Source organism: Salvelinus fontinalis, chromosome 6, assembly GCF_029448725.1.
Source record: "Salvelinus fontinalis isolate EN_2023a chromosome 6, ASM2944872v1, whole genome shotgun sequence".
Taxonomy (NCBI): Eukaryota; Metazoa; Chordata; class Actinopteri; order Salmoniformes; family Salmonidae; genus Salvelinus; species Salvelinus fontinalis.
The window spans coordinates 78,118,470-78,134,562 of record NC_074670.1 but is presented as its reverse complement, the minus strand read 5'-3'; the positions used below and the strand labels follow the sequence as shown (position 1 = coordinate 78,134,562).

The 16,093-nt window shown below is 43.1% G+C and overlaps 1 protein-coding gene across 1 annotated transcript in view; it reads left to right on the top strand.

Annotated features, from left to right (window-relative positions):
• The first annotated feature begins 249 nt into the window (after positions 1-249).
• Positions 250-16,093, top strand: part of arap3 (ArfGAP with RhoGAP domain, ankyrin repeat and PH domain 3) — a 42,243-nt gene continuing 26,399 nt past the window's right edge. The window contains exon 1 of the mRNA XM_055927772.1: positions 250-391. The gene's annotated coding sequence lies outside the window, so the exon portion shown is untranslated. The remainder of the gene's footprint in view (positions 392-16,093) is intronic.

The window sequence follows — 16,093 nt, the reverse complement described above, 5'->3', positions numbered from 1 at the left end:
TTATCTGATTGCAAGCTGCCAGTTCTTTAGCAATATGCCTATTATGAAAGTGAAACAAAAAAATGAAATGTATATATTTTTTTTTCTTATTTTCTTGCAAAGGCAAAGTAGTGCAGTCAAAATATATAATTTCTGTTTATGAATTACCATGATGTCTTTTTAAGTTGTGGGATAATGAGTTTGTTGAACAGGAAAAATGTCGGCTAAACTCCTCCGCCGCCCTCCCCTTTAAGTACGATATCCTTGATACTTTGCGGAGTAACCTGACCATTGCAAAAAAGTTGCCGACAGATTTAGTTCTTCCTCTTCTGCTCAACCAAAAAACCGAGCGTTTCAAGAATGTAGACGTTCCATTGGGATAACAACCACGCACATCGGAACACAGCAAATGGTAATGCATGATTATCATATTATTAGACTAATAGCGTGTCGGAGTTCGCACTGTGTGTGAGCGACATGTCGCAGCATGAGATTGTGAGAGAGCGCTCTTTTTCAATACGTTGTTATTTTGCTATAGGACTAATAATGATTTAAATTATCAGTATTATTTATCAATATTATCGTCATATGTTACTTGTAGAGTTGTGTAGGCCTACCGCAGAATAATTAAATGGATTCTGTGTAATGATTCATTTGACAATTAAAAAAAAATATATATATTACCATGTTTAAGAGTAGCCAATTTTATGACGCCACATGGTGAGCCTATTGTAACATTTCACCCATTATACTATCACCTGTCTGTTTTGCTGTAGGCTATGGGTTTACAGACCCACCCCATTGTAGATTTGCCAGGGGCACATCAGACCCTCTTCATCTTGAGTGGGTTTTGGGAGTCTTGGAATCTGTCTGTTGTATAGTTTCACAGCTGAAACCTGATTGAATCAGTAAGTTATTTGTTAGACAGTGCAGAGGACAGAGAGACATAACCACTTTAAAATAATCACTGGCATTTCTCATTTAAGATGCTAACCAATTTCAGCTCTGTTTTCTGGAATTGTGTTGAGTGAGATTATTAATTTAGAATGTCTGAATGTTATGTTGTTCAGTGTCAGTGCCACTCGTAGTAAGGCCCAGATGATAGTTCCTCTATATTCCTCCTGTATGAGTGTCTCAGAGCTGCTTGGGTCAGTCTTTGGTCATTAGATATTCAGTGTGATGGACAACGTTACACTGACCAGAATCATTGACCTCCAGAGGCCTCTCTCTCTGTCTATAGATGGACACTACAGCCATCATCATCATGACCCTGTTTTAGGTTTTATATGTGACGTAGTGTAGTATAGATTTGTAACAGCGTTTCACATGTAATTTTGCTTTGCGTGATGTATTGTTGTCTCTATCTTCTTGCCCTTTGTGCTATTGTCCATGCCCAATAATGTTTGTACCATGTTGTTGTCATGTTGTGTTGCTACCATGTTGTTGTCATGTTGTGTTGCTACCATGCTGTGTTGTCATGTTGTGTTGCTACCATGCTGTGTTGTCATGTTGTGTTGCTACCATGTTGTTGTCATGTTGTGTTGCTACCATGCTGTGTTGTCATGTTGTGTTGCTACCATGCTGTGTTGTCATGTTGTGTTGCTACCATGCTGTGTTGCTACCATGCTGTCTTGTCATGTGTTGCTGCCTTGCTGTCTTGTCGTGTGTTGCTGCCTTGCTATGTTGTTGTCTTAGGTCTCTCTTTATGTAGTGCTGTGTTGTCATGTGTTGCTGCCATGCTATGTTGTTGTCTTAGGTCTCTCTTTATGTAGTGCTGTGTTGTCTCTTGTCGTGATGTGGGTTTTGTCTTTTATTTTTATCCCAGACCCCACAAGAGGCTTTTTGCCTTTTGGTAGGCTGTCATTGTAAATAAGAATTGGTTCTTAACTGGCTTCCTAGTTAAATAAAGGTTCAATTAAGTAGAAGTAATTCACGCTACGGATCAATACAGAACTATTTCCAATTACATTAACTAGTCAACAAAGACGACTTCAAACCTCCAGAGTTAACATTACATCCACTTTGATTTTCTGTCCTGCTTTCCTTAATGTGTTCCTGGTGACTACCTCATGAAGCTGGTTGAGAGAATGCCAAGAGTGTGCAAATCTGTCATTAAGTCAAAGCGTGACTACTTTGAAGAATATCAAAAATGAAATATATTTAGAATTGTTTGACACTTTTTTTTCTTCGTTACTACATGAATCCATATGTGTCATTTCATAGTTTTGATGTCTTCACTATTATTTTACAATGTAGAAAATAGGTAAAGTAAAGAGAAACCCTGGAATGAGTAGGTGTGTCCAAACTTTTGACTGGTACTGTACATAAAAACCCTAATGTTGACATAAAGAACCCTGTCAACTAATATCAACACTTTGTATTTTAGTTTTGGGTTAATTCTTTGCCTTCTGTAAGTTTTATAAGAATCATTGATTTGTAATTCCGTTACCAAATAAAACATCTTAAAGATATTTTCTAATTTTGCTTAAAAAAAAAAAAAATCGGACATTGTTTAGTCAATGGAGAATAAGAGCACCTCCTCCCAGCTGCCCATTGCACTGAGGCTAGGTAACACTCTCACCACCGATAAATCCATGATAATCGAGAATTTCAGTAAGCATTTCTCTACGGCTGGCCATGCTTTCCTCCTGGCTACCCCAACCCCGGCCAACAGCTCCGCACCCCCCGCAGCTACTTGCCCAAGCCTCCCCAGATTCTCCTTCACCTGATAGCAGATGTTCTGAAAGAGCTGCAAAACCTGGACCCGTACAAATCAGCTGGACTAGACAGTCTGGACCCTCTCTTTCTAAAATTATCTGCCACCATTGTTGCAACCCCTATTAACAGTCTGTTCAACCCCTCTTTCGTATCGTCCGAGATCCCTGAAGATTGGATAGCTGCCGCAGTCATCCCCGTCTTCAAAGGTGGAGACACTCTAGACTAAAACTCCTACAGACCTATATCTATCCTAACCTGCCTTTCTAAGGTCTTCGAAAGACAAGTTAACAAACAGATCACTGACCATTTCGAATCCCACCGTACCTTCTCCGCCGTGCAATCCGGTTTCCGAGCTGGTCACTGGTGCACCTCAGCCACGCTCAAGGTACTAAACGATATAACCGCCATTCATCGACCTGGCCAAGGCTTTTGACTCTGTCAATCACCGTATTCTTATCAGCAGACTCAACAGCCTTGGTTTCTCAAATAACTGCCTCGCCTGGTTCACCAACTACTTCTCAGATTGAGTTCAGTGTGTTAAATTGGAGGGCCTGTTGTCCGGACCTGTTGTCCGGCAGTCTCTATGGGGGTACCGCAGGGTTCAATTCTCGGGGGCGACTCAATTCTCGGGCCGACGATGTCGCTCTTGCTGCTGGTGATTCCCTGATCCACCTCTACGCAGACGACACCATTCTGTATACATCTGACCCTTCTTTGGACACTGTTAACAAACCTCCAAACGAGCTTCAATGACATACAACACTCCTTCCGTGGCCTCCAACTTCTCTTAAACGCTAGTAAAACTAAATGCATGCTTTTCAAACGTTCGCTGCCCGCACCCGCCCGCCCGACTAGCATCACTACTCTGGACGGTTCTGACTTAGAATATGTGGACAACTACAAATACCTAGGTTTCTGGCTAGACTATAAACTCTCCTTCCAGACTCATATTACACATCTCCAATCCAAAATTAAATCTAGAATCGGCTTCCTATTTCGCAACAAAGCCTTCTTCACTCACGCCACCAAACATACCCTCGTAAAACTGACTATCATACCGATCCTCGACTTTGGTGACGTCATTTACAAAATAGCCTCCAACACTACTCAGACTGCATCCAGTTTGCTATCACAGTGTCATCCGTTTTGTCACCAAAGCCCCATATACCACCCACCACTGCAACCTGTATTCTCTCGTCGGCTGGCCCTTGCTACATATTCGTCGCCAGACCCACTGGCTCCAGGTCATCTATAAGTTTTTGCTAGGTAAAGCGCTGCCTTATCTCAGCTCACTGGTCACGATAACAACACCCACCCGTAGCACGCGCTCCAGCAGGTATATTTCACTGGTCCCAAAGCCAACACCTCCTTTTGCGGCTTTTCCTTCCAGTTCTCTGCTGCCAATAACTGGAACGAATTTCAATAATCGCTGAAGCTGGAGACTTATATATCCCTCACTAACTTTAAACATCAGCTAACCGATCGCTGCAGCTGTACATAGCCCATCCAATCTACCTACCTTATCCCCATATTGTTTTTATTTACTTTTCTTCTCTTTTGCACACCAGTATTTGTACTTGCACATCATCATCTGCACATTTATCACTCCAGTGTTAATTTGCTAAATTGTAATTACTTAGCTACTATGGCCTATTTATTGCCTTACCTCCTCACGCCCTTTGCACAACCTGTATATAGACTTTCTTTTTTCTATTGTTATTGACTGTACACTTGTTTATCCCATGTGTAACTCTGTGTTGTTGTTTGTCGCACTGCTTTGCTTTATCTTCACCAGGTCGCAGTTGTAAATGAGAACTTGTTCTCAACTAGCCTACCTGGTTAAATAAAGGTGAAATAAATAAAAAATTGCATATTTCTAGTTTTGTGTACTTATTCAGGATATATCACCATGGAAAGAATGTATATTCGTTATTCATAATTAAGCATTTTCTAGTTCAACAACCCATATATTTATTTTCAAACTCAAGGTGTCATGTCTGCATAAAGAATGGGGTGTCAGCTATCTTTTGAGTCTTAATTCGGGGGCAGATATTTAAACATTTTTTGGAAAACGTGGTCTTTTTAAAGTGAAGAATCTGAGCCAAAGCAAAATTCCGTTACCTTGGAATTGCCCTCCAGAGCCGCCATGCAAATATACATTAAAGGGGGCACATTCTAATGACTACAGGAAACTTTGCAGTATTTTTGTTTTTTAATGTATTGTCTCTTACATTGTTAGCCCAGAAAATCATTTTTACAAGCATTTTGCTACACTCACAAGCATTTCGCTACACTCAACAATAACATCTGCCTAACCATGTGTATGGGACTAATAAAATGTGATTTTGAGGGAGAGAAGGGGTGGATTTGACAGCATTGGACTGATTGTCATGTGACTGATACTAACTGTAGTCAAATCAAATTGTATTTGTCACATGCGCCGAATACAACAGGTGTACACCTTAGGGAAATGCTTACTTACAAGCCCTTAACCAACAATGCAGTTTTAAGAAAATACCTTTAAAAAAAAGTAAGAGATAAAACTAACAAATAATAAAGAGCAGCAGTAAAATAACAATAGTGTACAGTAAGTAATGTAGATTGCTTTATGCGTCAGAAAGAGATACTTAGGCCTGTCATCTAGGTGTACAGATTTATGTCTTGTACTGCCGTCTCTCCTCCTTTGTAGAGCGACAGGGAGGACACAGATGAACTCCTGATTTATGTTGCGCTGTAATGACTTTCTGGGAGTTTGTCTGTGTTTTTTTTTTTCTGCTCTAAGTGGTCGATCTAACCATGTGTGTACAGAAGAAGCTCCTTGCACACTGTCCTAATGTTTTTCCCAAGGAAGAGGGACAGCGTGTGCTGGACTTTAAACACTGTCTCAGTCAGATGTCTTCATGAGAGAGAGCGAGAGAGAGACTAAAATGTGACTGAGCTTGTTAGCTAGTTAGTACACAGGCCTGCACTGTCATCCAGGCAGCGTGGAGGCCATAGCTAGCCTAGCGCTGAACAATGACATATTGTGTCTCCCAATAGTGCTTCACTGTTATTTATCTACAGCCTACCCCCAACCAGCCAGCCAGCATCCTGTATGTAACCCAGAGGCCTGCTTGGGTCCTCCCACCATCCTCCTCCGTTTGGAAAATAACTTTTGACTTTACCTCTTGTCCGCTTCCGCTAATTGTTTGACTTGATTTACGAGTGGAGAGTTGGAGTTGGGGACATTACGTATCTGGAAGATCATGTTTGAATGGGTTATTTCCAGATGAATTTAGAGCAGCGGTTCCCAAACTAGGAGTATGATATGAAAATGGGGATGCAGGAGAATTTCCCAAATGCTGAAAGAAGAAATCTGTATACTTACAGTACCAGTCAAAGGTTTGGACACACCTACTCATTCAAGGTTTTTTCTTTATTTTGACTATTTTCTATAAAATAATAGTGAAGACATCAAAACTATGGAATAACACATATGAAATAACACATATGGAATCATGTAGTAAACAAAAAAAGTGTTAAATAAATCAAAATACATTTTATATTTGAGATTCTTCAAAGTAGCCGCCCTTTGCCATGATGGCAGATTTGCACACTCTTGGCATTCTCTCAACAAGCTTCATGTGGAATGCTTTTCCAACAGTCTTGAAGGAGTTTCCACATATGCTGAGCACTTGTTGGCTGCGTTTCCTTCACTCTGCAATCCAACTCATCCCAAACCATTTCAATTGGGTTGAGGTTGGGTGATTGTGGTGGCCAGGTCATCTGATGCAGCACTCCATCACTCTCCTTCTTGGTCAAATAGCCCTTACACAGCCTGGAGGTGTGTGTTGGGTCATTGTCCTGTTGAAAAACAAATGATAGTCCCACTAAGTGCAAACCAGATGGGATGGCGTATTGCTGCAGAATGCTGTAGTAGCTATACTGTCTAAGTGTGCCTTGAATCCTAAATAAATCCCAGACAGTGTCACCAGCAAAGCACCCCCACACCATCACACCTCCTCCTCCATGCTTCACGGTGGGAACCACACATGCGGAGATCATCCGTTCACCTACTCTTGCGTCTCACAAAGACACGGCGGTTGTAACTCAATGTCAATTTTGGACTCATCAGCCAGAAGGACATATTTCCACCAGTCTAATGTCCATTGCTCGTGTTTCTTGGCCCAAGCAAGTCTCTTCTTATTGGTGTCCTTTAGTAGTGGTTTCTTTGCAGAAATTCAACCATGAAGGCCTGATGCACGCAGTCTCCTCTGAACAGTTGATGTTGATGTGTCTGTTACTTAAACTCTGTAGTATTTATCTGGGCTGAAATCTGAGGTGGAGATAATTGCACATTTCTGAGGCTGGTAATTCTAATGAACTTATCCTCTGCAGCAGAGGTAACTCTGGGTCTTCCTTTCCTGTGGCGGTCCTCATGAGAGCCAGTTTCATCATAGTGCTTGATGATTTTTGCGACTGCACTTGAAGAAACTTTAAAAGTTTTTGAAATGTTCTGGATTGACTGACGTTCAGATCTTAAAAGTAATGTTGGACTGTTGTTTCTCTTTGCTTATTTGAGCTGTTCTTGCCATAATATGGACTTATACAGATGGTATTTTACCAAATAGGGCTATCAACCCTACCTTGTCACAACACAACTGATTGGCTCAAACACATTAAGAATGAAAGAAATTCCACATTAAGACGAGTGAGTTGGTGTGTCCAAACTTTTGACTGGTACTGTATATATATATACAGTGCATACGGAAAGTATTCAGACCCCTTGACTTTTTCCACATTTTGTTACGTTACAGCCTTATTCTAAAATTGGATTAAATAATTCCCCCCCCACCCCCAATCTACACATAATAACCCACAATGACAAAGCCAAACCAGGTTTAGACGTTTTTGCAAATGTGTATATGAATTATTTTATTTTTATAAATGATATAACATTTACATAAGTATTCAGACTCTTTACTCAGTACTTTGTTGAAGCACCTTCGGCAGCAATTACAGCCTCGAGTCTTCTTGGGTATGATGCTACACGTTTGCCACACCTGTATTTGGACAGTGGTGGAAAAAGTACCCAATTGTCATGCTTGAGTTAAAGTACAGATACCTTAACAGAAAATGACTCATGTAGTATTTGGGTGACTTTTACTTGAGTAAAAGTATTTGGTTCTAAATATACTTAAGTATCAAAAGTAAATGGAATTGGTCAAATATAGTTAAGTACCAAAAAGAAAAGTATAAATCATTTCAAATTCCTTATATTAAGCAAAGCAGAAGGCACTATTTTCTTTCTATTTAAAATGTACAGATAGCCAGGGGTACACTCCAGCACTCAAACATCATTTACAAATGATGCAGTTTGTGATCTGGCAGACTCACTAAACAGAGGCAGTAGGGATGACCATGTGTTCTGTTGATAAGTATGTGAGTAGGACCATTTTCCTGTCCTGCTAAACACTCAACATTTAACGAGTACTTTTGGGTGTCAGGGAAAATGTATGGAGTAAAAAGTACATTTATTTTCTTTAGGAATGTAGTAAAGTAAAAGTTGTCAAAAATATAAATAGTACAGACCCAAAAAAACAACTTAAGTAGTACTTTAAAGTATTTTTACTTAGGTACTTTACACCACTGTATTTAGGGAGTTTCTCACATTATTCTCTGTAGATCCTGTCAAGCTCTTACAGGTTGGATGGGAAGCGTCGCTGCACAACTATTTTCAGGTCTCTCCAGAGATATTCGATCGGGTTCAAGTTGGGGCTCTGGTTGGGCCACTCAAGGACATTCAGGACTTGTCCCGAAGCCATTCCTGCATTGTCTTGGCTGTGCACTTAGGGTCGTTGCCCTGTTGGAAGTTGAACCTTCACCCCAGTCTGAGGTCTTGAGTGCTCTGGAGCAGGCTATCATCAAGGATCTCTCTGTACTTTGCTCTGTTCATCTTTCCCTCGATCCTGACTAGTCTCCCAGTCCCTGCTGCTGAAAAACATCCCCACAGCATGATGCTGCCACCACCATGCTTCACCATAGGGATGGTGCCAGATTTCCTCCAGACGTGATACTTGGCATTCATGCCAAAAAGTTCAATCTTGGTTTCATCAGATCGGAGAATCTGGTTTCTCAGGGTCTGAGAGTCTCGGAGCTCTACCGACAATTCCTTCGACCTCATGGCTTAGTGCATGTCAGAGAAAAAAACATCCACTGTGGGACCTTATATAAACATGTGTGTGCCTTTCGAAATCATGTCCAATCAATTGAATTTACCACAGGTGGACTCCAATCAAGTTGTAGAAACATCTCAAGGATAATCAATGGAAACAGGATGCACCTGAGCTAAATTTCGAGTCTCATAGCAAAGGGTCTGAATAATTATGTAAATCTTTTTTTTTAAATATATTTAATCCATTGTAGAATAAGGCTGTAATGTAACAAAATGTGGAAAAGGGGTCTGAATACTTTCTCAATGCACTGTATACTACATTATAATATTGTCTATATCGCAGTCATTATAATGTGGTTACCCTTAAATCTAAATAAAACATTTCCCAATCTAAAAGATAAATTTAAACCAGAGAGCGCCCTTAAGATCATGGGAAAAGGCCATACTTGAATCATTCCCACGGTGAATGACTAGGCCCGCTTCGTTATGAAACCACACAATGTTGCAGAGACTTTGACATTACCGGGCGGCTGCAATTGACATGGTGAAAACAATGTGTGGGGAGGCAGAGGCACAGAAACTCACATCAATACCTTTGTTTTTAGATATCACTGTTCAACAAAGAATTGATGTTATTGCTATCAACCAAGAGGAAACTGACTGAACCACTCAACTCCCCAGTTCATGCTCTCCAAATGGACGGTAGCTGTGAGGGCCAAGATGCTCATGCATTGACTTCTGTTCGCTATACATGTCTGGGGGTTCTATTCACGAGGACGTATTGTTCTGTCTCACGATTCACGAGCATGAAACGGCACAGGGGATGTTCAGTGGGCTGCGTGGCCGTACTGATGAAAAACAGATTCCATATGGGATCGAATGGTGGGCTTTTGCACAGATGGGGCTCCATCTAGGGCGGGTTGGAGGGCAGGACTCTGCACTCTAGTTATGAATATGTCTCCATCTGCCATATACACCCACTGTAGTGGATACACCCACTGTAGTGGATACACCCACTGTAATGGATACACCCACTGTAATGGATACACCCACTGTAATGGATACACCCACTGTAATGGATACACCCACTGTAGTGGATACACTCACTGTAGTGGATACACTCACTGTAGTGGATACACTCACTGTAGTGGATACACTCACTGTAGTGGATACACTCACTGTAGTGGATACACTCACAGTGGTGGATACACCCACTGCGGTGGATACACCCACTGCGGCGGATACACCCACTGCGGCGGATACACCCACTGCGGCGGATACACCCACTGCGGCGGATACACCCACTGCGGCGGATACACCCGGCGGATACACCCGGCGGATACACCCACTGCGGCGGATACACCCACTGCGGCGGATACACCCGGCGGATACACTCACAGTGGTGGATACACCCACTGCGGCGGATACACCCACTGCGGCGGATACACCCACTGCGGCGGATACACCCGGCGGATACACCCACTGCGGCGGATACACCCACTGCGGCGGATACACCCGGCGGATACACCGAGAGCAACTGTGAGACCATATGCTGACACATGCACATTTGTGGCCTGCTGGAGGTCATTTTGCAGGGCTCTGGCAGTGCACCTCCTTGCACAAAGGCGGAGGTAGCGGTCCTGCTGCTGGGTTGTTGCCCTCCTACGGCCTCCTCCACGTCTCCTGATGTACTGGCCTGTCTCCTGGTAGCGCCTCCATGCTCTCGATACTACGCTGACAGACACAACAAACCTTTTTGCCACAGCTCGCATTGATGTGCCATCCTGGATGAACTGCACTACCTGAGCCACTTGTGTGGGTTGTAGACTCTGTCTCATGCTACCACTAGAGTGAAAGCACCGCCAGCATTCACAAGTGACCAAAACATCAGCCAGGAAGCATAGGAACTGAAAAGTGGTCTGTGGTCACCACCTGCAGAATCACTCCTTTTTTGGGGTTGTCTTGCTAATTGCCTATAATTTCCACCTTTTGTCTATTCCATTTGCACAACAGCATGTGAAATTTATTGTCAATCAGTGTTGCTTCCTAATTCGACAGTTTGATTTCACAGAAGTGTGATTGACTTGGAGTTACATTGTGTTGTTTAAGTGTTCCCTTTATTTTTTTGAGCAGTGTATATAAAAGTAAATTTCTTTCACATGGTTGGGGTCGTGAGAATTTTCAGATATCAAAATGGGGTTGTGGGCCAAAAAAAGTTTGAACCCCTGAGGTTTGAACCCCTGAGGCATATTGTATCTTTTCTTTCACAATGTTGTTGAGTCCCTTTCCATGTAACTTCCTGTTTACCTAGGGTGATGTCATCATGTTTGACTAACGTCAGACTGTTAAGGGTGACAGTACGGTTGTTGTTGTTTACATTCAGACCACTAGAATATACCGGTGAATCAGTTACAGCCTTCCCAGTCACTGTTATTTTGCCTTCCCAGTCACTGTTATTTTGCCTTCCCAGTCACTGTTATTTTGCCTTCCCAGTCACTGTTATTTTGCCTTCCCAGTCACTGTTATTTTGCCTTCCCAGTCACTGTTATTTTGCCTTCCCAGTCACTGTTATTTTGCCTTCCCAGTCACTGTTATTTTGCATTCTCAGCCACTGTTATTTTGCCTTCTCAGCCACTGTTATTTTGCCGTCTCAGCCACTGTTATTTTGCCTATCAACCCACACTGCAATGAGACATGCTTGATTTTGCAAAGCATTACTTAGTGGTAACATAATGAATTGAAGTCTATAAGAAAAATAGTCCCGCCAATCTCTCTGTAATGTAAGTGTTGCCAGGGACTGGATTTGTGGTCAGAACTCAAGGTGCCTATCTGTTAACATGGCTTAGTTGCAATTTAAGAACAAATTAATCCAGTAAGTCTGTCAAGATATTCATTTGTTCAGATGCTTTTATGCAAAGCAATTTACATTTTGTACGAGCTAATGTCAGACAGAGAGACTCCAACAAGCTCTGAGAAACGATTTGACTCTGTACTGTAAACAAAGTCCTGAACAGGACAACTTGAAATAGAATTTTAGTTGGCTAAATGTAACCACATGACCACTACTGTAAATAGGGAAGGGGTTACTGTCATGACCTCTTCTTGCAGACCGAAGGTCTCACTAAGACGGTTTTGTAGCTGCATGTTGTCTTGTGTGAGACGTTATGAGGTCTGTAACAATGAAAAAGGGAAGGACAGTTTAGATTTGTGTGAATGATACAAACTGTCTGTCACTGGGTGTAAAAATGAAAAGCTGATTCATTGCATAAATGCACTGAAAGTTTGAAATATATTTTAAAGTCACACTCTGTGAGATGGTTCACCCCCCCCCCCCCCCAAATAAAAACAATGATCATTTTAATTTTGTATGACATCATTTTTTGATAAAGATCATTTGAAATCAGGGGAGGCCATTTTGTTCCTCCCTTCCCACCCCTCTTTCAGTACAGTAGCCTGACCTACTGGTGTTATGGGAACTGAAAATAATTCCGCTGCTGTCACAGATTACCATCATCCTACCACCTCTCCTAGCCTACAACACTTCAGTTTACTGTCATCCTACCACTAGAGGAGAGTGGGGCGTCTCTGTTTTCCTCCAGTGTATGAGGGACAGCTGTATCCTGTGTTTTATGTAGTTCTGACCGAGCCCAGATCTCTAGCCCAGATAAATTACTATGGGCAGGGGAGAAGAGGAGAGAGATGAAGACTATTGAATGGGAAAGGCCTGATTTTGTTTGTTTGTTGCAGGCGAAACAGGAACTACATTCAGGTTATTTAAAACTGACTAGTCACTGTAAAAAAAAAAAACTCCCCATGTCTTGTCAGGAGTTGACTATTAAAGATACTGTATCTAGTGATTTTAACAAAACTCCCTGTTCCTCTTCATAATCTCAGTGTTCCCTTCAGATCTCTCCTCCTCCTCTGTTAATCTCAGTGATCAGCTGCTCTCACCTTCTCTCCTGCTGAAGGCGGCCAGTGTGAGAATGTCCATTTACTGCTGAGTTGCTTCATCTACAATCCTCCCCCAGCCATCACCCCTTTGGCCTTGCATGGAGGGGTCTTGGAAGCAGTGTTGGGGAGTAGTGAACCACATGTAGTTCAACTAATAGGTTATCTATATTTAGCAGTAGCTTGGTGGACGTTTAACTATATTTAGCAGTAGCTTGGTGGACGTTTAACTATATTTAGCAGTAGCTTGGTGGTAGTTGAACTAAATTCTAATCTAGGTAGTGTTTTCAGTAGTTCATTACTGTTTTATCATGTAGCGGTGTAGCTAACTACTGGAACTACACACTACTGTTTAACCATGTAGCGGTGTAGCTAACTACTGGAACTACACACTACTGTTTTACCATGTAGTGGTGTAGCTAACTACTGGAACTACACACTACTGTTTAACCATGTAGCGGTGTAGCTAACTACTGGAACTACACACTACTGTTTTACCATGTAGAGTACAGTCCGATGCCAGCCATACTCGTATCATTTACACATTACTGAGGCATGCCGTGCTGAGCCGAACTGTACTGGGCTGGCCTTGTTATGCATCCAGTCAGGTTTGAGTTGAGCCGGGTCGGCACAATAGTGTGAAAAGGGTGGTCTCTCACCATTGAACAATAAGGAAGGAGAACTAGTCCTCAGCCTGTAGTAAGGGAGCAGGCAGCAGGGGAATGGGAGCAGGGGATTGGGGGCAGGCAGCAGGGGAATGGGGACAGGCAGCAGGGGAATGGGGGCAGGCAGCAGGGGAATGGGGGCAGGCAGCAGGGGAATGGGAGCAGGCAGCAGGGGAATGGGAGCAGGCAGCAGGGGAATGGGAGCAGGCAGCAGGGGAATGGGAGCAGGCAGCAGGGGAATGGGAGCAGGCAGCAGGGGAATGGGAGCAGGCAGCAGGGGAATGGGAGGCAAGATCCTGAAAGAGGTCTATGTGTCACATCCTTCTCTTCCTCTCTCTCCACTCTGTAGGTTAACCTTTGCCTCCAGCCCACTGATACACACAGAGAAAACACAGGGCTTCGGTTCTGTGCTGAGAGCAGACCTAGTTTCAAATACTATTTGAAATCAATTAAATAAATACTTTGAGCATTTTCTCTAGCTTTCATTCGAGAACTAGATGGACAGAGTTTACAGTTTTGGGACTGTTCTATTTGTCCATTTTTAGCTAGGCAATCTCAATCAAGTACATATTATGTATTTGAAAGATTGTAAATGGTATTTGAACCCAGGTCTGGTGCTGAGAGCAGGAGTCGGAGAGAGAGAGGGATGGAAATGGGTGAGAGGATATTGTCCCTCCCATCCCACTTCTCACTGCAAAAGGTGATGAATACCTGGCTGCGATGTAACCGCAACATGGCGGCTGTTATGGAACTGATTTAGCAACCTGACAGCATTATTAACCTCGGCGTATCTAACAATTTGACCAGAGTACAAGGATGCAGATGAACTCCTTTCCCACATTTAAACTACCAGGAAAAAGGAAGTGTGACAGACCAACGTAACACCCAGACCACAACTTCTGCTTAGGTTGCTGAATGCAAGTTATAACAGAGGAAGAGATGTGGCAAGATGAGCAATGAAGTGTGCAAATTATTGTGTGCGTACAATATGTTCAATGACGTCCCCCTCCTTCTACACAAGGCCAATGGCGTCCCCCTCTCTCTACACAAGACCCAATGGCGTCCTCCTCCCTCTGCACAAACCACACTTTAGTTCAAAGATAGTTCCTACAGCCATCTGTAGCTCTGTTGGAAGTCTTTACATTCTGATCTGGCGCCCATAACTAATTTAATAAGAATCTGTCTTAATCTGTCCAAGGCCTCATAAATTACTATTTTCTATCCTGAACTCTATTGGAACGTGTGTTATGTGCTGTGTACCTCCCCCTCACGAGGCTGGCAAACTGCCCCAGTCAGCCTTGAGATTCTCTTTTAGTTCTGACTAGGTTCCCAAGCTGAGTCACCCACATGGACACCCACTCCAAACTTGGGTTCAAATACTATTTGAAATAATATAACTTTATCTGTGCTCGATTTTGAGCTTGTTTAGTTTAATAAACCAATAAAACAGTCCCATAACTGCAAACTCGACCCATTATGGGACTCCAGGCAGGCTAGAGCAAATGGTCAAGGTATTTGAACGATTTCAAATGGTAATTGAACCCAGGACTTACACACACCAGCCAGGGAAAAGTAGCCATTAAAACTTTACGCATTCCAAGCTTTTTCAGGAAGTGTTTCTACCAAGGCTTTCAAAGAGCTGTGCGCCCAAACCTGATGTACAGTACAACAGCCTGCAGCTAGGGAGGGGTATCCCTGGACACTGTTTGTTGCTGCTGTTTCTCCATTACTTTTATCATTTTGATTATTTCATACATGTTGAATAACAATACACTTTCAAATGGTGCCTTGTCGTCAACTACATGGTACACGCCTTCAATGAATTTTCAGAATTCATCAAATAATTGCAGTTTTCACGTTACCTTATTGGAATTTTCTCATGCGTCTCTGTGCTGTCTATTAATCTCTTAGATGCTACTTCCTTCTCCCTGGTCTGCTGGTGCCATAACCCCCTACTTCCTTCTTCCTGGTCAGCTGGTGCCATAACCCCCTACTTCCTTCTTCCTGGTCTGCTGGTGCCATAACCCCCTACTTCCTTCTTCCTGGTCAGCTGGTGTCATAACCCCTACTTCCTTCTTCCTGGTCAGCTGGTGCCATAACCCCCTACTTCCTTCTCCCTGGTCAGCTGGTGCCATAACCCCCTACTTCCTTCTTCCTGGTCAGCTGGTGCCATAACCCCCTACTTCCTTCTCCCTGGTCAGCTGGTGCCATAACCCCCTACTTCCTTCTTCCTGGTCAGCTGGTGCCATAACCCCCTACTTCCTTCTCCCTGGTCAGCTGGTGCCATAACCCCCTACTTCCTTCTTCCTGGTCAGCTGGTGCCATAACCCCCTACTTCCTTCTCCCTGGTCAGCTGGTGCCATAACCCCCTACTTCCTTCTTCCTGGTCAGCTGGTGCCATAACCCCCTACTTCCTTCTTCCTGGTCAGCTGGTGCCATAACCCCCTACTTCCTTCTCCCTGGTCAGCTGGTGCCATAACCCCCTACTTCCTTCTTCCTGGTCAGCTGGTGCCATAACCCCCTACTTCCTTCTTCCTGGTCAGCTGGTGCCATAACCCCCTACTTCCTTCTTCCTGGTCAGCTGGTGCCATAACCCCCTACTTCCTTCTTCCTGGTTAGCTGGTGCCAT